This window comes from Amia ocellicauda, chromosome 18 (assembly GCF_036373705.1).
Source record: "Amia ocellicauda isolate fAmiCal2 chromosome 18, fAmiCal2.hap1, whole genome shotgun sequence".
Lineage (NCBI taxonomy): Eukaryota > Metazoa > Chordata > Actinopteri > Amiiformes > Amiidae > Amia > Amia ocellicauda.
In genome coordinates, this window is record NC_089867.1 from 3,896,092 (window position 1) to 3,919,563 (window position 23,472).

The following is a 23,472-nucleotide window of genomic DNA, read 5'->3' on the forward strand; positions in this document are numbered from 1 at the left end:
TTACTTAAGGGTACTTTAGTTTACACAGTTTGTGAATTGAAAAAAGCACTGGTTTGCTTTTTCCTTAAAGATATACAACTTTATGAATGAGTTTTACAGAACAGATATTGTAATGGGAGTCTTCCCATACAGGATGAAATCAGCAGTGCTTTTCATGCAACATGATTGTATAATTGTCATCCAAATGGCAAATATATAAAAGATTGTTTAGTGAAACTTTTTGTGTTTGGTCATTTGAAACATAATCAGAAAAGGCTTCAAAAATAGGTTGAGATGCATTTTTCATTGTTTGTGACAGAGTTACCCGGCTTATACCTGTCCATAATCCCTTATCCGCAATTCCGCAATTCGAAAAGCTCTGAAAGGTGCATGGTGTCAGTTGTGTCTCAGCACTCCTAGCAGTCACACATGCCTCAGGCGCTCTCCGATATTGTTTGCTTTTATGTTTGATGTTTTATTGAACATTTGCTGCAAATAATATTTATGTGTTTGCATACGGGGTTCTGCCACAGACCATGATGGGATGTTACCTTAATATACAGTACATATTTCCAAAGAATCCCGAATTCCGAAACGCATCTGGCCCCAAGGGTTTCGGATAAGGGGTTGTTAACCTGTATTTACATAAAATGTTTATTTACACACAAACACACATATATTGAAATATATAGGCTATATATTTACATGTATATATTCACACACACACACACACACACACACACACACACACACATACACACACACTACTTTCTTTAATTGCTGGTTGTTTAATATAGATTTTTATAATGGTTAGGTTCTTAGGTTGAGCAGATTGCTTCAGGAGCTGCACAATGGTTACTGATGTGGAATGGAGCTAAGTTTAAATTGACATTTTGCAGTGAAATAAGCATTTTGTTGTTCTTTTTGCAAAATTGGTATGTTTTCAGCAACACATCTTGCCATTCTTCACCTACCATACTACCCTTATTTTATGGCCCAGAGAAACATTATGCTGTTATTTATGTCCTAACAGCTCTGTCTGTTTAGGTTTGCCTGCTGTCCTCATTTCCATGGATCTTACTGTTTTGGGGATGGTGTCTTGGGATTTCATTATAGCTTTCTAAATGCAATGTTTCTGAAACTCTGCAAACGGATATGTTTTCAGCTCTGAACGTGGTTTAACATACTCCTCCCTTTAATTGCATTCGAACACAAAAACTTTTGTAGGTTGTGTTTGTAAATCTCAGTAATCTCGCCTCTACTGGTTTCTACCCAGTTGCTGAAACCCAATGATTCAATTGTCAGTAGTATGTAGCAGCACAATTCTGGACATGCGAATAAACCGGTTTTGCTCCAAACAAGTGGTGGTAAGGTCAAGCTTGCTGAATCCTGTTTACTGTACCACATAACTTTCATCTCATCTAATCTGCTTTATTCCTATTCCAATCCCAATGAAAGAGGTAATGAATAAAACAGGATGATTTTTGTTTTTTTAATGCTCCAGTTTCTATAGATATTTACCAGCGTTGCAAAAACAGATGCTCAGATGGCTTCTGCAACAATTATCTTAAATGATCTAGATAGATATTTTAAGTAGACCTGGATAAGGGCGTCTGCTAAGAAATAAATAATAAATAATGTTAGGTATTATAATGCATACCGTCTTAAGCATTCTGTTTTAATTCATGCTGACACAGTTTTACTGTTTTTATTTAAAAAAATCCTCATATGTTGGTTGTCCAAAAGTCACAATATGACTTGATGAATTGATCTTTTAGTAGCTTTGCACTCATTTGAAAATTTTTAAGGGTAATCACAATGTAAAGCAGATGTATTTTTACTTTAAAACACTCCTTTGTTTGAGGGGAGCCAGCAAGCAGAAAATGGAGTTCACATGAGATTACTAGAGTCTGGAAAATGCTGGCAGATGTAGCACAGCGCTGTAGTTTCCAACATACCCACCCTACCTTCATCCTGACCTTGCCTGTGCTCAGCATGCTTTATCTTCCTGGTGGATCTGACAGTGCAGTGAAGGGTGCCTGACCATACAGAGGTGGAATGTCATGAGTTTATGGCACATTAGGTGTGTATGGATGGGCATGGGTTACCACTGGACAATGAAGTCCTTATCTAAAGCAGTAGAGGGAAGCGGAAACTGAGTAAGGAGGGATTGGGGGGACACGAGTAGTGTTTGGGGCACCAGCATAACTGTCAATCCATCATGAGGTGTCATGGATTAGTCAACTCCAAGATTGGAGATTTCCACCTGCCTCTTTCCTCATGGTTGCCATGGTGAAGCACTGGAGCCATAAACATGCTACCTGCAGGCAGCTTTGCACCTCAGCCTTCAACACAAATCTATGTGATCAGAAGGTTCATGTGTTATAGCAAAACTACGTCACAGTTTGTCCTCACTGCAACACATTTTGGCTACATTTCAAAGCAGCATGAATTGAACATCTGCTGCCATGTTATAAAGAACACAGATGGAAGAATAAAACTGCCTAGGTGCATTTTACATGGGTCTGGAAACATCATCCTGATCATCCACAGTCCCTTTTATTCTTCTTTTAAGGCTGTAATAAGATTGAAACATTTCTTACCAAATTGTTTTTTTCATGATGCTGTAGCACGACATCTCTTGCATTCCCAAAGCCCATTTCCTTCAATTAGCCTAACCTTCCTTTCCAGCGTCCTGCGAAGTTCCTGCTTCGAATCTAATGACGCAAAGGACTAATGATAATAAAAAGAAAAACCTCGGTGAACACGAGCAACTTTTAATTTATTTATTTAAGCCTGTTTATGGAGAGTGCCTCTTCAAGGCTGGCTTGCGTATGGCATTTAGGCCAGCGGTAAATAAAGTAACAAATCATTTATTCAGCAGCCTTCAAGCTCTGTGTTTAATGCATGTTACTAAAAAGAGAAGCAGTGTAGCCCAGGCACTTGATCAGAGACTTAAAATTCAACACCAGTGCCATTACTTAGTTTATGAGGTTATGGATCGCATTGTGTAGTTCTGCTCAGCTGTCCAGACAGAAGGACAATGTAGCTAGTAATGTGTAGGTTTTTCAGAATTTCACGATGCAATCCTCCTAAATATTCTTTCCTTCATCATAAAGTACCATTTCTGATATTTTGCCTAATTTCATGCAGCCTAATCAAGTATGTAGTGTAGTGTCTGGAATTGTGGACTTGGTTCCCCTTTAAAGTGGGAATTCACTCCAATGAACGATTCTATGGAAATGAAAGCTATCGATCTTAACAGCTCTGACAGCACGGTGGACCGGCACCCATTTTAGAATAAAACTGTTTGAAATGATAATCTATATTTGAATACATAGTATGTATGTTGGCAGGTACACATTCTTTGTTTGACATGGTTAGTAAATGCAATGGTGATGTTGCAAGTAGGGGACATGGCACAATCCTTGTGAATTGGAATTTACTGGTGGTACATTATTGTGGGTGTTGTTTTAGGGGATACAGGTATTAAACTCTAACCTGAATCACTTTTGCTTGATCATTTTTTTCTGATTTTCTGGAGTCAGAAAGTCTTTTATTTTATTTCAAATTCAGCTTGCATGCAGTAGAGAAAGAAAAAGAAAACTGCATACTTAGCAGAATCAAAGAAAGAAAGGGAAAAATAGCTTGAAAGACATTTTTCAGCAGCAGAAAAAAAGTTTAATTGTGTATTCCTCTTGTAAACCTTATTATTAAAACTTCCTCAATTGTGAAAGGCTTGAATAGTGGACATGACAAATTTTCCATTATTTCATTTTTTATTTTTTATTTTTACAGCACTTGCCTTTTTGTTTTTCATCTTTTGTGCAGAAAGGTCAAACTTTTAAACACTTTCGACATTGTGGTTTAGGAGAAGCAATTGTTGAGGCTTTGTGCTGACTTATAGTTCCCTGTCATTTGCATTTTCAGGTTCAACTGTGTTTTAATGTATCTTTCATAAATATTTGTATGCTATTTTAGGAATTTGCCTTGATGAACTTCTCTGCTCCAGACCAACCTTTTGCACGATATGTACTAATATGTCTATGGTAATATGTTTAGTAAACCTCCCAAAGCAGTTTGACAAAGGAAAAATAACATTTGTAAAAGAGGGATCTTAACAAATTTGTACTATAACATCTCGGTGAGACTGCCTTCTCATGGAAATGGTTAGAACAATAACTTATATATCAAACAGTGAACAATGATCAGAGGAGGTGCAATAGAATTTATTTCTAGCACAGTAGATACATGGAAAGTAAAACAATGTTAAATGCATAGGCTAAATCATCACTTTTAAGCAAAACAGAATATAAAGCAATTATGTACACATTTCCAAAACTGAAAGAAAAAAAAGAAATAAGAAATATGAACAGAAACAGATGCACACTGTGATTTTTGTGTATCTCTGTATTGCTGTAGTTCAAGACTAAAGCACCATTCTCACTGAAACAAATGTTGACTTTTTGGTGGCATTTTGTTGCCAGCAAGGTCTGTGTGAAAGAGTTTATGCCAACATTTCAACACCAGCAATTGACCACCTCAGGACCTAGTCTAAATGCTAGTATTTTTACGGTGTGTGAATAGAGCAGGAAAACGAATGCTGGCATATGACGCGTCACATCCTTGCAATGTCGATGCAGTATGTTAGTTTACTGATGAACAAATCAGAATAGGGGGTGTGTTTTCGCATTTTGATCACAACACAACCCGGTTAAGCCACCTTTAACCAAGAACTTGTGACTGTGACCGTAAGCACTGGGTTGTTTAAAATGGTGGCGGTTGAAAATAATGTAGTTGCAGCAATTCTGAGAGTTATTGATGAACCAACAGATTGGTGACATATGTAATGCTAACTATTGTCACACGTATGTCAGAAGTTATATACCAATAAATTATGCAAAATATAATATCTCTATACAGACAAACTTGTTGTTTGTTTCAAGTTATTTCATTTTATTTTAAGGCAGTAATGTCAAACTTAAAATAATAATAAAATAATTTGTTTTGTGCAATCAATTGCAGGTCTGCACACAAAGACTTTTTGTAGATATATATATATATATATATATATATATACAGTGGGGGGAAAAAGTATTTGATCCCCTGCTGATTTTGTATGATTGCCCACTGACAAAGAAATGATCAGTCTGTAATTGTAATGGTAGGTGTATTTTAACAGTGAGAGACAGAATAACAACAAAAAAATCCAGAAAAACGCATTTCAAAAAAGTTATAAATTGATTTGCATGTTAATGAGGGAAATAAGTATTTGACCCCCTATTTGAAATGTGTTTTTCTGATTGTTTTTGCTGTTATTCTGTCTCTCACTGTTAAAATACACCTACCATTAAAATTATAGACTGATAATTTCTTTGTCATTGGGCAAACGTACAAAATCAGCAGGGGATCAAATACTTTTTTCCCTCACTGTATATATATATATTTATATATATATATATACACACAATGTAATATGCCATGCTTTCTTTCTCATTTATTTTAGTTGATTTAACTTTGCTGCAGTGTTTCAAGACCCACACAATGCCTCTCGTCACGCGACCATGAACCGAGAGCTGAGTCTCATACTGGGTTCACTGGTTCAAATGATCTGTGATTGCTGGGTCCAGTGACCACACCGCAAAACACACAACATACAGCCTGATGAACTGGTCATAGCGCAAATACACACCTAGATTGACATATCGTTTGCAATTCCCACCTGACTATATTTGTTCTTGGTAGTGAGTCTGAACTGAACCGCCACCCTGGTTAGAACCAATAGCCCAGTAAACACAATGGAAGGAAACTGGCAAAACAGGGAACTGATCGAACTTTTACAAACACGTCCAGAATACCGTGTCTCCTCTCCTGAATCCAAATGCTTTTCTAGCATCTTGTTCCCATGGCTACAGCGTTAATGCCAGCTTTCTCTGTTTTCTGTGTGATTAGGTACATGCCTGCATTTTTCCGGCTTTCAAAGCCAGTGTGAATGGGGGTTCAATAACAAAAAAACAGGCAAACATTGCCTGCATTTTTGCTGGCATTTCAGTGTGAATGGGGCTTAAATTTGGGGATCTATCTAAATGTAGTATACTGTATTCTGCTATAATAGGTACCAGAAGTAGAAACAATAGTAAACTGGTCTATGGTCAATCATAACAAAGTAATTTGGCTAGGGTGTTTAGTCCCATGACACTGGACTGACTTGTTGTTCACTTTAGAAATATACTCAGTCTGGTGTGATGATCATAGCTAATTTTCAGTCACCGGCATCACACAGATTAACAAAGTCACAGAAAATCTCCAAGTCTTCAAATTTCACTTGTTTTGCTGAGTGTAACGCTCGAGCTTTGTATTGATATAATTAGCCTACATTGTATAGTGAATAACACTGATGACAAAATAAGTCCAGTTGGTAATTCACATACAGGCAGACATTGGGGGCACCCACATTCCAGGGTTCCAGTGCAAGTATTGTGTAGGGCAGAAATTCAACAACTAGATCAGTGTCCGGGAGTGAGCAGGAGGAGAAGCTGTCTCTTCCATAGGCCAGAAGTTCACAGGCTCAATCCTTCTTAAATGGAAAGCTGGATGTCATCCAGGTAGCTGCAAGCCAGCGTTTAATGCTGAAGTGGTCAGCCATTATGGGATAAGATAAGAGAAGAATGATCTATATATATATATACACTCACCTAAAGGATTATTAGGAACACCATACTAATACTGTGTTTGACCCCCTTTCGCCTTCAGAACTGCCTTAATTCTACGTGGCATTGATTCAACAAGGTGCTGAAAGCATTCTTTAGAAATGTTGGCCCATATTGATAGGATAGCATCTTGCAGTTGATGGAGATTTGTGGGATGCACATCCAGGGCACGAAGCTCCCGTTCCACCACATCCCAAAGATGCTCTATTGGGTTGAGATCTGGTGACTGTGGGGGCCAGTTTAGTACAGTGAACTCATTGTCATGTTCAAGAAACCAATTTGAAATGATTCGACCTTTGTGACATGGTGCATTATCCTGCTGGAAGTAGCCATCAGAGGATGGGTACATGGTGGTCATAAAGGGATGGACATGGTCAGAAACAATGCTCAGGTAGGCCGTGGCATTTAAACCATGCCCAATTGGCACTAAGGGGCCTAAAGTGTGCCAAGAAAACATCCCCCACACCATTACACCACCACCACCAGCCTGCACAGTGGTAACAAGGCATGATGGATCCATGGTCTCATTCTGTTTACGCCAAATTCTGACTCTACCATCTGAATGTCTCAACAGAAATCGAGACTCATCAGACCAGGCAACATTTTTCCAGTCTTCAACTGTCCAATTTTGGTGAGCTTGTGCAAATTGTAGCCTCTTTTTCCTATTTGTAGTGGAGATGAGTGGTACCCGGTGGGGTCTTCTGCTGTTGTAGCCCATCCGCCTCAAGGTTGTACGTGTTGTGGCTTCACAAATGCTTTGCTGCATACCTCGTTGTAACGAGTGGTTATTTCAGTCAAAGTTGCTCTTCTATCAGCTTGAATCAGTCGGCCCATTCTCCTCTGACCTCTAGCATCAACAAGGCATTTTCGCCCACAGGACTGCCGCATACTGGATGTTTTTCCCTTTTCACACCATTCTTTGTAAACCCTAGAAATGGTTGTGCGTGAAAATCCCAGTAACTGAGCAGATTGTGAATTACTCAGACCGGCCTGTCTGGCACCAACAACCATGCCACGCTCAAAATTGCTTAAATCACCTTTCTTTCCCATTCAGACATTCAGTTTGGAGTTCAGGAGATTGTCTTGACCAGGACCACACCCCTAAATGCATTGAAGCAACTGCCATGTGATTGGTTGGTTAGATAATTGCATTAATGAGAAATTGAACAGGTGTTCCTAATAATCCTTTAGGTGAGTGTATATATATATATATATATATATATATATATATATATATTTGGAGTATACAGTATGTGTGTGTACATGTACAGTGAGGGAAAAAAGAATTTGATCCCCTGCTGATTTTGTACGTTTGCCCACTGACAAAGAAATGATCAGTCTATAATTTTAATGATAGGTGTATTTTAACAGTGAGAGACAGAATAACAACAAAAAAATCCAGAAAAATGCATTTCAAAAAAGTTATAAATTGATTTGCATGTTAATGAGGGAAATAAGTATTTGATCCCCTATCAATCAGCAAGATTTCTGGCTCCCAGGTGTCTTTTATACAGGTAACGAGCTGAGATTAGGAGCACTCTCTTAAAGGGAGTGCTCCTAATCTCAGCTCATTACCTGTATAAAAGACACCTGTCCACAGAAGCAATCAATCAATCAGATTCCAAACTCTCCACCATGGCCAAGACCAAAGAGCTGTCCAAGGATGTCAGGGACAAGATTGTAGACCTACACAAGGCTGGAATGGGCTACAAGACCATCGCCAAGCAGCTTGGTGAGAAGGTGACAACAGTTGGTGCGATTATTCACAAATGGATGAAACACAAAATAACTGTCAGTCTCCCTCGGTCTGGGGCTCCATGCAAGATCTCACCTCGTGGAGTTTCAATGATCATGAGAACGGTGAGGAATCAGCCCAGAACTACACGGGAGGATCTTGTTAATGATCTCAAGGCAGCTGGGACCATAGTCACCAAGAAAACAATTGGTAACACACTACGCCGTGAAGGACTGAAATCCTGCAGCACCCGCAAGGTCCCCCTGCTCAAGAAAGCACATGTACAGGCCCGTCTGAAGTTTGCCAATAAACATCTGAATGATTCAGAGGAGAACTGGGTGAAAGTGTTGTGGTCAGATGAGACCAAAATCGAGCTCATTGGCATCAACGCAACTCGCCGTGTTTGGAGGAGGAGGAATGACCCCAAGAACACCATCCCCACCGTCAAACATGGAGGTGGAAACATTATGCTTTGGGGGTGTTTTTCTGCTAAGGGGACAGGACAACTGCACCGCATCAAAGGGATGATGCACGGGGCCATGTACCGTCAAATCTTGGGTGAGAACCTCCTTCCCTCAGCCAGGGCATTGAAAATGGGTCGTAGATGGGTATTCCAGCATGACAATGACCCAAAACACACAGCCAAGGCAACAAAGGAGTGGCTCAAGAAGCAGCACATTAAGGTCCTGGAGTGGCCTAGCCAGTCTCCAGACCTTAATCCCATAGAAAATCTGTGGAGCTGAAGGGAGCTGAAGGTTCGAGTTGCCAAACGTCAGCCTCGAAACCTTAATGACTTGGAGAGGATCTGCAAAGAGGAGTGGGACAAAATCCCTCCTGAGATGTGTGCAAACCTGGTGGCCAACTACAAGAAACGTCTGACCTCTGTGATTGCCAACAAGGGTTTTGCCACCAAGTACTAAGTCGAAGGGGTCAAATACTTATTTCCCTCATTAACATGCAAATCAATTTATAACTTTTTTGAAATGCGTTTTTCTGGATTTGTTTGTTGTTATTCTGTCTCTCACTGTTAAAATACACCTACCATTAAAATGATAGACTGATCATTTCTTTGTCAGTGGGCAAACGTACAAAATCAGCAGGGGATCAAATACTTTTTTCCCTCACTGTATATATATTGTGTGTGTGTGTGTGTATATATACATATATATATATTTATATATAATTATATAGGATACGTATACATACTATACATATATGTATACACACACATATACAAATGGAGATATGTATGTTGGGTTAATTACATACCTAACTATATGGGAATCATTTGTTTTCAAGTTTAAATGTTAATATTACTTAACTGAATTAGTCACTTCATGTACCACTTTTTCTTAATAATTCAATTTTGATTTAGAAATCAATTCATTACATTAATTGAAAAGACAAGTCTAATGCATTTAAGGAACATATCTGGTCATAATACTCTTGTGTATTTCAAATATGAATTGACTCAAGAAGAAGAGACATAATAAATGACATCTGACGACTGCTTGTCAGTTGGAGCAGTAATATCCCAAATTGGCAAACAAGTTTGTGACATAGACAGAGCCGCACACAAGACAATATGATAACTCCTATAGGGTTAGCGGTTCATTTGGTCCATCAGTAAACAATCTGAAAAAGGTGATTGTATGTGGTCTATAGCTTTTATTTCCTTAAATGTGTGCTTTAATCTCCCTGTGATGTACTTGAATCCTTCTCTGGGTTTTTGGTCCAGTATATCGAGTATCAGTTTGGGGTTTTTGGGCAGCTTGTTCCATTCTCCTGCCACTGCCATATAATTTTTATAATCTGCTAAATTGCTCTCCAACAATGATAATTGTAGTCTGTTATGTTGAAGGGTTTTTTCCCTTCCCCTGATAATTTCTAGTGTTGCGCTCGGCTGTGATGTTGGTATTAAGCTGTTTGACTAAAGCCGCAGTCAATAAGTATAATTATACAGCATTGCTTGTAAATTGCCCAAATGTGGATCACGATTTATGTTAGCTTTGTATTTGCAGTGTTTGTACCTAGATAGCTTACCCCCCCTCCCCCGTCTTTCCCTCCAATGTTAAATTGAGAGTAATATCTATGAATACATGCCAGCCTTCCATTTCACCTTCATTTAAGGCATGGTTTAACAGTAACTAGTATTCAGTCGTAATAACATCATGATGTAAAATAATCTACAAATGACAGTTAGTAAATGTAAAGGTGTAAAAGAAGATGAGAACGGTCCACAGGTGTAATCAAAACAGTTGACTCTTAAGAAACTGTGGTTTAATTGTTGATGGGCAGCCCATGCCACTGTGTGTGGCAAGAGAGGAGACAAATTAAGATGTTGTGCCATATTCTATTCATTAATGGCTGTGATAGACACGGGTGGTACTGAAGCACTTCCTGTGCCTCGGGAGTGGCACGCTTTTTGAGCAAGAAGATTTGAGGCGGAACAGTGGAAGCAGCTGTGCCACTCGGAGATGATGCCAGCTGTCCTGTATTTGAACCCTGGTCTTCACTAACTTGCGGTGAGCTGGTTCTAGTCTAGACTGTGCCCTCAGAGACATGCAAAGACAGGGATCAGGAGAAACCAACTTAACGAGATATGCTGTGTGTAATAAATAAAATCAACATATTGCTGTTAGTATAATATCCTGCCATAGCAGTGTGTAGTATTATATGCTACTACTATACTAGAAGTAATACTAGGAAAAGTGTTTCTTGTAGTACCAGTAGTAGTGCTATCTTGATTCTGAATGTTCTCTTTTGAAATTCTATAATGCAAATAGTCTCCCTCATGTTGTTGCTTAAAATCAACTTTTACATTTCCTTCATGACCTGTTTATTTGTATTTTTTTTTTTCCGGTGTGCTCAAATTTGTTGGTACCCTTCCACAAAAAACGAAGAATGCACAATTTCCTTGAAACTGACAAAAGTAATGGGCATGTTTATTCCATATTTAATAGATTTAATTGATTTTGATTTTCAACATCATATTGTAAATAATAAAACAAATGAAAATGGCATGGACAGAAATGATGGGACCCTCAACCTAATATTTTGTTGCACAACCTTTAGAGGCAATCACTGCAATCAAACTTTTCTGTAGCTCTCAATGAGACTTCTGCACCTGTTAACACAGGTAGTTTGGCCCACTCTTCCTGAGCAAACTGTTCTCAGCTGTCTCAGGTTTGATGGGTGCCTTCTCCAGACTGCAAGTTTTAGCTCTTTCCATAGATGTTCGATAGGATTCAGATCAGGACTCATAGAAGGCCACTTCAGATCAGTCCAATTCATTGTTCTTATCCATTCTTGGGTGCTTTTAGCTGTGTGTTTTGGGTCATTATCCTGTTGGAGGATATGACCTGCAACTGAGACAGCCTTCTGACACTGGGCAGTATGTTTTGCTCCAGAATGGCTTGATAGTCTTGAGATTTCATTGTGCCCTGCACAGATTCCAGGCACAGCAAAGTAGCCCAAAAACATAATGGAGCCTCCTCCCATGTTTCACTGTAGGTGTGGTGTTCTTTACTTTGAAAGCTTCATTTTTTCATTTGCGAATATAGAGCTGATGTGACTTTCCAAAAAGCTCCAGTTTTGACTCATCTGTCCAAAAGACATTCTCCCAGAAGGATTGTGGCTTGTCAATATGCATTTTAGCAAATTCCAGTCTGGCTTTTTATGTTTTTCTTTCAAAAGTGGAGTCCTCCTGGGTCTTCTTCCATGGAGGTCACGTTTGCTCATAAAACAATGGATAGTGAGATCAGAAACTGATGTACCTTCACCTTGGAATTCAGCTTGTATCTCTTTGGCAGTTATCCTTCTGTTCAATCTGGGGTCAATTTTCCTCTTGCGGCCGTGCCCAGGGAGGTTGGCTACAGTTCTATGGACCTTGAACTTCTTAATAATATTTGCCACTGTTGTCACAGGAATATCAGGCTACTTGGAGATGGTCTTGTAGCCTTTACCTTTACCATGCATGTCTACTATTTTCTTTCTGATCTCCTCAGACAACTCTCTCCTTTGCTTTCTCTGGTCCAGTGTTCAGTGTGGTGCACACAATGATACCAAACGGCACACTGACTACTTTCCTCCATTTAAATAGGCTGAATGACTGATTACAAGATTGGAAACATGTGTGATACTAATTAAAGAAACTAATTAGTTTTGAATATCACTATAATCCAATTATTTATTATATTTTCTAAGGGGTACCAACAAATATGTCCAGGCTATTTTAAAATATCTTTGTAGAATGAGCAATAATTAATCTCTTTTCACAGCTTCTTACCAAAGGCATGCAAATATAAATGATGCAATAGCTTTTAATTTCATGAGCTGTAAGGGTACCAACACATTTGAGCACATCTGTATTAACTTATACTGGATAGGTTAATTAGCATTGCCACCGAATCATACAGTCATATATAGTCAAATATGATGCATAGCCGTAGTAACTGCCGTCTTTCTGATAATGTACAGCCTAAGATGGCTGCCTTATGTAAGTTGTGTAAATTACTGGTTTATGTCTTGGCTTCAGGTACTTGGTCTTGAGATGCAGCTGTATGTTCTTTAAACAAGCTATGTTTATATTGAAGATACAAGGTAAAGGGTGAGAACTTGCTTAGATATAAATGCTGAATGCAGAATGTATGTGAACATTTTGACCTGCTCAGCTTCAAGTCCACACCTGTTTAGAATACCAGCACTCAGTCCTGGCAGGTTACTCCACGTCTTGCCTGTCTCGTTTTATCTCGCCTCCCTCTTCCCTTGTGACTATTCTGCTTTGCACTCTAGTCTCTACTGCTTTCCTATGCATGTTTATATCTAGCTCAAGGTTCTCCTAGCTGACTGGTCTCTTGGCTGCTTTGGTCCCTCCTACTGCCTGTCTCTCTCCCTATATCCATCCCTCTCGAATGTACTGCCCATCCAGGAAGGGGGCAACTAGATGTGCCTCTTTAGTCACCCATGCCCCTATTACTACACCCTTTCCCTGTTGGTAGAAACAGCTATTTACCACTGTACAGAACGCACTTACAGACGCTACACTTGACTCACCGACTGTTGTCCTCCTATCCCATTTCACTGCACATAAATATATGTATTCATTTACACTCCAGTTATGGTACTTTGGCATTGTTTGACACATTATGTGTACTTATAATGATAAACCTTCTCTTTAAGGTGTTATTGCTGAGATTTGTCTGGCTCGAACTGGAGCTTCCAGCTTCCACACAGATCCTAGTTCTCTGACACAGTATGGTGTTCTTTTTTTTGGCTCAGTCCTTATGTGTTTCATGGTGAAGTGCTGTGTCTACAGTCCTTTCTTGAAATGGTTTTCCCACAAGCTCTGATTCGGCCTATCATTTGTCCCATCTAATTCTTCTGGAAGGCATCGCCTCAGCTTTCTACGTTGTGCGTTTGAAGAGTCAGAGCCGAGCTGCGCAGGAGGGTCAGCCTGCTTTGCTAACACGCAGAAGGCAATTGCTTCATTCCTCTGCTTCATTTTGCAGTAATCTCACTTGTATCCCAGCTTACCCTCTGTAGTACTGCAGTAGCGTTTGAAATCAGCAAAATGAAACAAAATTCCTCTTGTTGTGTTTGTTGGGGGGGGGAGGCGTCGCAGTTGGATTTCCTGACGCTGTCATGACAGTCGGGTTTTCGTTTTATACGCAGTTTCCAGGTCATTACAGTAAGCTACAGAATAATGACAGCAGATTAAAAAAAAAAAGTTTCCCATTGAGGTTATGCTGTAAATATTACATGGATTATTTTTGGCGGAATTATTTTGCTAAGCAATCCCAGGGAAAAGAGAAAATACCATTTGATTTGTAGCAGGATAATTATCTCAGACAACAATGCTACAATTGAATAGGCCAGATCCGAAGGCCTGTGTTTCGTAGGCAATAACTGCCAGCCAGTAATCAGCTAAGTACCATAATCCTCCTTGCAGGGTAAAATCTTTCTTGACCTCCAGCTATATACAGCCCATGATAACAGCATTAAACTGTAACACCACTCTGTGCTCCCAGCAGCCTCTGCAGCAGGTCACCAACCCAGTGATTTTTAGGCTAGAGGAGCAAACCTCGGCATTCGGCTGTGCCGGTTGGAGATATGGTGCGATGCCTAAACAAGAGGGCAGCAAAGGATGGTATTGGAAACCTCTGAATTTGGGAGCCATTTGGAAGTTACGTGTTTCATAACCGAGAGCTTTTGGATGTGACTTTACAAAGGCAAAGAGGGATTTATAGGAAAGTGCCTGCCAGCACAGGATTTGATGCATTCGCCTGGCCGAGATGCTAGTGACTTCCCAGATGTGCAATGGCTGATCGAAAGGTAAAGTCGGGCTTTACTGACAGTAGCGTTTCACAAATCGCAAAGCATACAAACAAATAAATGCATCTCCTAATTGTTTGTATTTGTAACAGCAAAGACTTCAGGAAGATGCTTCATTAGGAAATGCAAATTTGGTGTGATCTCTTTCTGTGCTAACTCATTTTAATATAGACAGCTCGACGATAAATTGTTATCATTAGAAGGGGAATGTTCCTTAATAAGAGAGTTCACTGGATGCAGCATGGTCATTTGTTTTCATTTTACTTCTCTCCATTATCTGCAAACTGGAGGTGGCAGAAACCCCGCAGGGACACCACTTGTATTTTCACCTTGATTGCTTTTTACTTTGTTATTTAACATATTTTACCAGCAGTTGTGCTGAGGCGTCACATCCCATATAATGTGCAGTCCTTGAGCTGTGCCGTGCAGAGTAACAGGAAGGGCAAGTGGCGTTTTCCGAAAAGAGAATCATTTTCAGAAGAAACCCCTCCAAAAACAGTGCTAGACTAAGGGAGGGAGACACAAAGAAAGATGGCAAATTAAAAACAAGAGACGGGGAGAGAAAAGGAAATCGCCTGAGAAAGCTTTTCCATGCTCTTATCCATGTTGTGAAAACTGGGCAACATTGAACAGTTCTTGAAGTTTGCATTTAAAACCATTTTTGTTTGTAGGGGGCAGAGAGCTTTGTACTTAGATTAATCATCTACTAGAAGCTGAAGTAATGCTGTGTACCTTTTTTGGGAGGGGGGGAGTGTGTCTTTTTTTTCCTCTCAAATTCCTTAAATGGCACACTAACGTCATAATTGTAGTTGAGCCATTTTTGCCACACTTCGTAATGATACAGTTGAGCTTTTTTTCTACATAACAAACAGCAGCCGGAGCACAGGGCTGTAATCTCATACGACAAAAGATGTTTTAAGTTGTTTTTAACTGCAAACCAGGTCAGTCAGCAGCTCTTAGAAACATGTGCTGTGTGTTCAGCAGCCCTACAGGGATCTCTCAGGCAGGGGTATCTGCTGGACAGAAATAAAAAAAAATAGGTTGCTCCTGAATGTGATCTTCCTTTCCTCATAATTATTGTCCCATTTTTAAATGCTCCAGTAAACCCTTTTATTTTGATCACTATCACCTAAACCTTGTAAGGTGCAGATCATGGCAGTATCAGACTTTTTCCTGGTGTTAATCAAATAATTAAACATGCTGTGATATAATATTTTCTTCAATATTGTGGTTACAAAAGAAACATTATAGTGCAATATATTTAACTGTAGCATGGTTTCCTAAAGGCCCAGATAAGAAGCTGGTCACAAAGCATTTTTTAAAGCCAGCTTAAGGTAACCCAATCAATTAATTTACATGTTTAAAGGCCCAGAAAGTGGGTACCTACAGTATGACAGATTGACAGTGATACAAATGAGGATTTGGAAATTACTTCGACAACCAACTTCTTGTTTTTCCCCTTTCGAAAATCGATAACGTCCTGTTGTTTGGGATCTTAAGTTAACTAAATCATACTACAATTTCATACAACATATTTATTTTCTATCTGTGTGGATTTGTTTGTGTGTTTTTGGTTTCAGCTTATTGGTGTCCAATTGCAACTGTGAGCATTGTCCTGAAGAAAATAACCAGTAGCTAATCTTTGCAGAAGTGCTTAGTAATCAAACAGAACACTGTTTTCTCTGTCCAGTCAAAACTCCTGTTCATTCTTGTCACATTAATATTAATGCAAATTAATTGATGTGAGAGAATCAGATTATATGACATGTAGGCCTACTGGTTTGTCTTGAGAAACAAATTAGCAGAAGATACTTATTTCTTCCTTACAGCATACGGTAGATTTATGATCAGTAAGCACAAACCACTTAATTCATACTGTGATACTTTGGCTGAGTACATATTTAGCACCACTCAACTTTATTCTCTTAAGTTGCATGCATTCTGAATTCTGAATATGTGCAAATATGCAGCATGCTTGGTTCTCACATAAAGTATGGTAAAATTATGATATTAACATTACCCAATTAATTCCCTTCTTGATTTTCCCAGAATGAGGATTGTATGTATGTATATAAATAATATAATTTTAACTTTCTACTAGAGACAGTTCAAGTAATTGTTATTGTAAAGTTATTGTGTTATTGTCAGTAATTGCCAAATGCCAGTATTTATTTGCTACACATCCGTGCATCTGAAAATCTAAGCAGTAACTACAAAAAAAACTGAATTGAGTCTAGTACATGAATACAGCAACTAACATTTTATTTAGGGGCTCTATCTTTACTGCACTAAACAGATTGATGTTTTAAATAGATGACAGGACAAAAGCACAGTTCATGTAGAATCCCATCTATAAGTCTCTGGAAGGAAGTTATATAGTAGCAATTTATGATGCTTTTTGTGAGGTAGGATATATAATAGGAATTAAAGGGTTTGTTGAACAATGAGTTTGTTTAGTTGGGAAGTTTTAATTGTTGTAACTTTTAAGAAACTAATAGTAATTAGTCTTAAGTAGGGCCCGACAGATATATCAGAGCACCGATATCATCAGCCGATATTGGCCTTTTACAGAAATATCTGTACATATTACACCAATAATGCACTGATATATTTTCTATTTTCTATATATATATAAAAATTAATTATCATCAAATCCTTTGTCAGGCTTCAGACAATAAATATATACACATTTATTGGGTTTTACAGTCGTTACTATAATTATTTACTATTATTTTTAACATAGTTATGGTGGTTTAGTTTTCTCTGGAAGCTTCTGACTCCACAGTGATTCTCAGGTGCAGCGGCGCCACGCACACTACATTACTGGGCACCGCTGAAACGCACACACCCACTGAGAAATACAAGGCTGATAAACCAATACAACGTTTTACTAAAACCCTCATAACCAATACAAAGTGTTTTTGAAAGCTGTGTTGCATTAGTACCCATGGTTTAGATTGAAATATCACGGGGATGATGGGCATGGGCAGCAGAATCCACGTTCCACGTTATTTATATATATATATATATATATATATATATATATATATATATATATATATATATATATATATATAGTACAATTATATACCAAAGAACCAATATTATTTAACAGTAAAATAATTCAAAATGTTATGTTATGTTATACTGTATGATTTAATTAAATTCTGGCACTGATCTGAGCTTTATTTTATAAAGTATTGTATATAGTGTACGTTATACCCCCCTGGGCTGCTTTTACATCACACTGTACCAAAACAGTATGATTCTGAAATAATTGAAAACAGATTGTTTAGTTCAATGTTCATCTTTGTTTTTTCAATAAAATAATGACCGGGTCTGTTTTAATATTTGATTGACGTTTAAACGTATCCTATCAGTTGGCAAGCTCTGTGTCTGGTTTAGACTCTAACTAGCTATCGTTAAATTAGAAACGTAAAACAATATGTCATTTGTGGAGTGATCTTACAGTGTGTGTTTAACTCCGTTGCACTGGCAACCCGTTTAATATACATATAACTGACAGGATATATATATTAAAAACCATGTTATGTCTCTGCAGCGGACTACCTGCAGGAGCTTTATAGAGCGCTGGTGGGTGGGGCCCAGGAGAGCGCCCCGCCCCCTCTGTGCTTAGAGTTCGATCGGCCGCTGGTCAAGACTGAAGATTACCGTATACTGTGGCATAGAGGCGCATTTTAACGGAGAAGTTCAGTAAATCGCTTTTCAAAATTCACAAAAGCTATTAAAATAAAGAAAAACAGTAAATGTTTGCTGAAGATATTGACTTAGATATCAGGAAACAAAAACTGTCTCCAAATGACAAGCAAGCTCAGATCACAGTAAAACATCTAATGGAAATGAGTGAAAAACGCATCTCTTAGACAGTGTTGCATAAAACTGAAACGATATTTATAAAACTATTTCAAATCCTACATCGTGTTTTGCCTATGATTCGTATTGCAGTACGTTTAACATACGTATTAAGTGTCACTTTCGAGGGCAGTTTTAAATAGTTTTATAAAAACAAATGCAGCTGTGCTGTGCTGCCTGCACTATAACCTGCCACTGTTGAATCGACAGTGTTGAGCGCTGAGCAGGATTGTGAACCTGAGAGAACCTGATATAATATAGACCAGCACTTAACACCATCATATTATTTGTTCTAATGTATAGAACATGCACATTTTTCTATTTGTTTGTGAAATTGCTCGTATACCTTGTCCTTTGATCTAATGTATAGAACATGCATATTTTTATATTTTCCTTTACTCTCCCTTATTCTAACTTATTTAATTTATTTTTACAGTGTTTGATTTGTGATTGTTATTTATGATGAAAATTATAAAAAAAACTGTGACAATGTTTATGTACAATGTGAATCCTGCCTTCAGTGCATATCTGACACAATTTCTCTCTGTCGGGGAGAGATTTGAGGAATCAGTGCTAGAAAATGTCTGTTATGCATGCTACAAAAAATGTAAATATACATTTGTATAGTTTAGATTTTCAAAGATCTATATTATATTTCTTAGCAGACACCCTTATCCAGGGTGACTTACAATTGTTACAATATATCACCTTATTTTTACATACAATTACCCATTTATACAGCTGTATTTTTACTGGAGCAATCTAGGTAAAGTACCTTGCTCAAGGGTACATCAGCAGTGTCCCCCACTTGGGATTAAGCCCATGACCCTCCACTGCAGAGGCCTAACCACCACTCCACACTGCTACATCTAGATACTGTAGATATATGGATATTTAAACTGCTGTTAAAGACTATCATATTTTTAAAGAGAATATATATGTGTTATACAGATTAAAAATATGAGCTACATGTCACAATACCTGTGGTAGTGCAAGTGCCAAATCAGTTGATTCTGGGACCACCCCATGGAGAAGAATGGTTAGTGGGTTTGCTGACTGTTGACATCTGTGTTGCCATAGCTGCCACCTGCATAACACATGTCCCAATGGCTGGGCAGAGTACACCTCCAGGTGTTCACAATGATGCCACTATCTGTTGTTTTTATTAAGTGGGTGGAATGTACTGTATATCCAAAACACTATTATGGTCCTCTTCCCTGATGGTAGCTGTTGACATATAAAACAGTAACATAGCAAGATGAAGAGAGATTTTTCTATCAGTTTCTGAAATACTCTGTAGTTTTGGGCATTGTCATCATCCTGAAAATAATTAATTTAATATAGGCTACGATTTGCCAGACTGGATTGAGAAAATGGTTCTGTATTCAGAATACTGTAATAATTCTTGCAGACTTCAATAATCCATATATTTAACAAGAAGTTAAGTTGCTCTAAAAAGGTTACACTTAATGTAAGTACAGTAGAATTACAGGCTGAAATAATAAAGGTCTCATCTAGAAGTCGTTTTTAAGCTGTTGTTGCTATGCAACAGAGATTGGTTTTATTTGTAGAGTCTGCTAGAAAAAGGAAAATGGCAGCCTGTGAATCAAACACATTTTGCATGACTAGGAATTCTCAGGTTGCAAAATTTAAATTTAACATAAAAATGGTTGATTTGATGGGAGACAGGTGTGCCTTTAAAATGTATCAGTAAAGGTACATTCTGTTAATTATACTGTCATAAATTTGATCAAGAGACGGACAAAACACATACTGTACAAAAAAACCTCCAGATAGTTTGTTCTATAGTCATATAACTTTCTGCTGGTTCTGCTCATTTACAATTTCCTGTTTCAGTTTCAGTAAAGGTTTTTGCTTCTTTTGCTTTTATGCCATTGATTAATTGATTGGTATATGTATTTATTTTCACCAAAAAAAGGATCTCCAATAATGATTTAATTCAATCTTAAGATGAAGAGAGCCTTTTCAAAGCAGCCATGTTGCTGGGTTTTTATTTTCTAATAATATGCATGCATTTATATAGCACCTTTCAGCCCAACATGCTTTACAGTTTGGAGTTAACTCACTTCCCCCACCACTGATATGCATTCTGAAGATCTGTTCTCAGTGGCAGCTTCATTTTTTGTAAGTTGGTACTTTTACTAATTCATTTGAAACTGCTCGGGTTTGTAGTTTGCTAATAGTGACTGTGTCAAAGTTCTGAGTAATCTGGCCCATGGAACTGCTAAAGAATCATCACATATCACATGGCTTTAATAATACCATTTCATCCATTTGTACAACTAAGCTTTTTTATCCTCAGAGGAAATAACTATGTAATTACATAATAATTAATTGGGAATATGACAATGCATTGTGAAATTATGGATGGAGAAAATAAAACATATGAAGAATGTAAAAACTGATTCAACAGACATCAGTATTTAGAAAAATCAACCTCCAATGGAACATTTGTTAGCATAGATTTAAAGACTTTCTGAAGCACTTTTTCTTACTCTTTCTCTTGAAACAATAGTGATTGGCCAAGCACTTAGAGGTGACAACTGGAAAATAAAAAAAAAACATGTAAATGGTTGATCCGATTGTATTCAACTTTCATTGACAATTATGCAGGCTTTGACTTTGACACACAATTTACATAACATCATATATATATATATATATATATATATATATATATATATAAGGTTGCACTAATCTTTATATGTTTTGGCAGTATAAATAGTAGCTGAATGCATATTTGAGCTCAGTTGACTGTGTCATCTGAGAGCTAGAAGCTTCTCTCTTACCCCAAGGCACAAGCATGGCAACATCTGCACAGAACTGGCTGAGACTGCACCCGAAGACATGACGTGGTAATGGCGAAAATAAAAAAAAGGCAGACTTTCTGTCACAACATTTGCCCATCCTGCAAGAGGCTTCATGATAAGAGAAAATGACACATGGCCCCTCACTTCACATCTATTGGTTTAGTCCTATTCCCACAGCCTACAGGTAATGAACATAAAAGTGCAGTGACAAAAATAAAAAAATGAAATGAGCATCTTAGGAAATCGAGGCTGTCAGGTGCTGCTGCCCTTTGGCCTTGACTGGACAGCCTTTCCCCCCCCAGTACTAAACAATTATTTACAGATTTGATTTGAAAGACTGGGGAGGAGGAGGTGGAGGAGAGTGGGGGTGGGGCAGCTGAGTTGATGATGTAGGGAGCGTTTGTTGGCACTTCTCTTTTTGGACTGTGCGGACCAAGCCAAATAGGAATTTAATTATATAATGTTTGTGTCAGACTTTTAACGCTTCACAAGACGAAGAAGCATTTATGTTATTTCATAACAGACTGACCTTGGAACAGAGCATGCACTCTCCCAAAACCGCTAAGAGCTCTTGCTGAACAATTTAGCATTCAGTCTGGCTCCTCCTGGGGCGAGCCCCTCCCACATGCCATGCCATTATTGCTTCAGATACCACACTTCCCCCCCTCATTCTTTCTCCAGTCGTACCCTCATTAATGGCTGACCACTGATGAATCTTACTTTACACGTGTTGGAGTGGAGAACCAATGTATATTCGGTTGCATGAAAAGGGATGAGAACATCCCATTGAATACTGCCAAGACATCATGTAGTTTATTTTCTTATGTTTATTTGTCTTTTGCATTGAAGACAAAACGGTGAGTGTGCTAGTACCAAATTAAATTGATGCCAACCAACGTACATTTTTTTTCATATGTGGTTTCTGTCAAAATTAGATGAAGTGAAACATCCAGTTTTTTTCACTGTAAAATTCCTTGCTTCAGCTGTTTGGGTTTTTAGTGATTTGAGCAGGTCTTTAAAATGTAATTTGCATTAATTCATAAACAACACACCTTGGAAAGGTGTTCTTACTTGGGCAAAATCTTTGCCCAAAATAAAACTGTTAGAGCATGTAGTTTCCAGAAAATTATATTCAAAGAGAGAAAAGTAAAGCGTATCAATCAGGAAATACACATTTGCGTCATTCCCAATGCAGTCCTGCTCAGAAACTGTGCAATGAAGCAGGCTGATTGAAAATGTAATGCCTGATATTTATGTGGCAAAGGTTAATCAAGGCTGGGGCAGATCAGCACTTTCATGAACGGTAGATATTTGCAGAAAGTGGATCTGCTGGAGAAAGAAAATATCGAAAAATAGGCGTGGAATTAGAAACAAATTCTCTGCCAGAACTGAAAGTAAATGAAATAGTGGTTCATGACTCATCAACAAGGAATTGCATAGTGACAAAAAAATAAATAACTTTCCTGTTAGAATGTGGCTTCAGTCAAAATGGTGATTGTGCACTTTTGCTTTCCTCTGAGGGAGAAATGTCCATGGTTGTTTATAAGAGCGGTGCCCCAGAAGGCACAGCAGGGATGAGTGAGGAAAATCCACTAAAGCTGAAAATACCGTCGACAGACATGATATCTAAATGCATTTGGCCTTATCACATAATTTACTATTAAAATGCATATTATACATTGGAATTTGTCAACATAAATGTGTTTTTTGTTTTTTTCTACCCATTGGATGTCCTAAAAAGGTGTTGGAACCTCTGTAATTCCACCTTCCTCAGTCCTTCTTTCATTAAATTGTTACATGGGTTCCCCCAAAACAACAACACTGACCTGCCAGTTAATACCATCAGAGCGCAGTAGGCCGAGCCCATGATATGGTTTTGCATTGTCCTTGATTTGCACAGGAGGGGATGGACCTGGAACTGGACCAGTAACCCAGAAGGCAGAGTCTGAATCCTATTAACAGCCCATTGAGCCAGCCAATAATACATCCTTTTAGCTGTTTCTGCTGAGAG

General features: G+C 38.3%; 1 protein-coding gene across 1 annotated transcript in view; it reads left to right on the forward strand.

Annotated features, from left to right (window-relative positions):
- Window positions 1-23,472, forward strand: part of rims2a (regulating synaptic membrane exocytosis 2a) — a 285,367-nt gene that overhangs the window by 103,948 nt on the left and 157,947 nt on the right. The window lies entirely within an intron of this gene.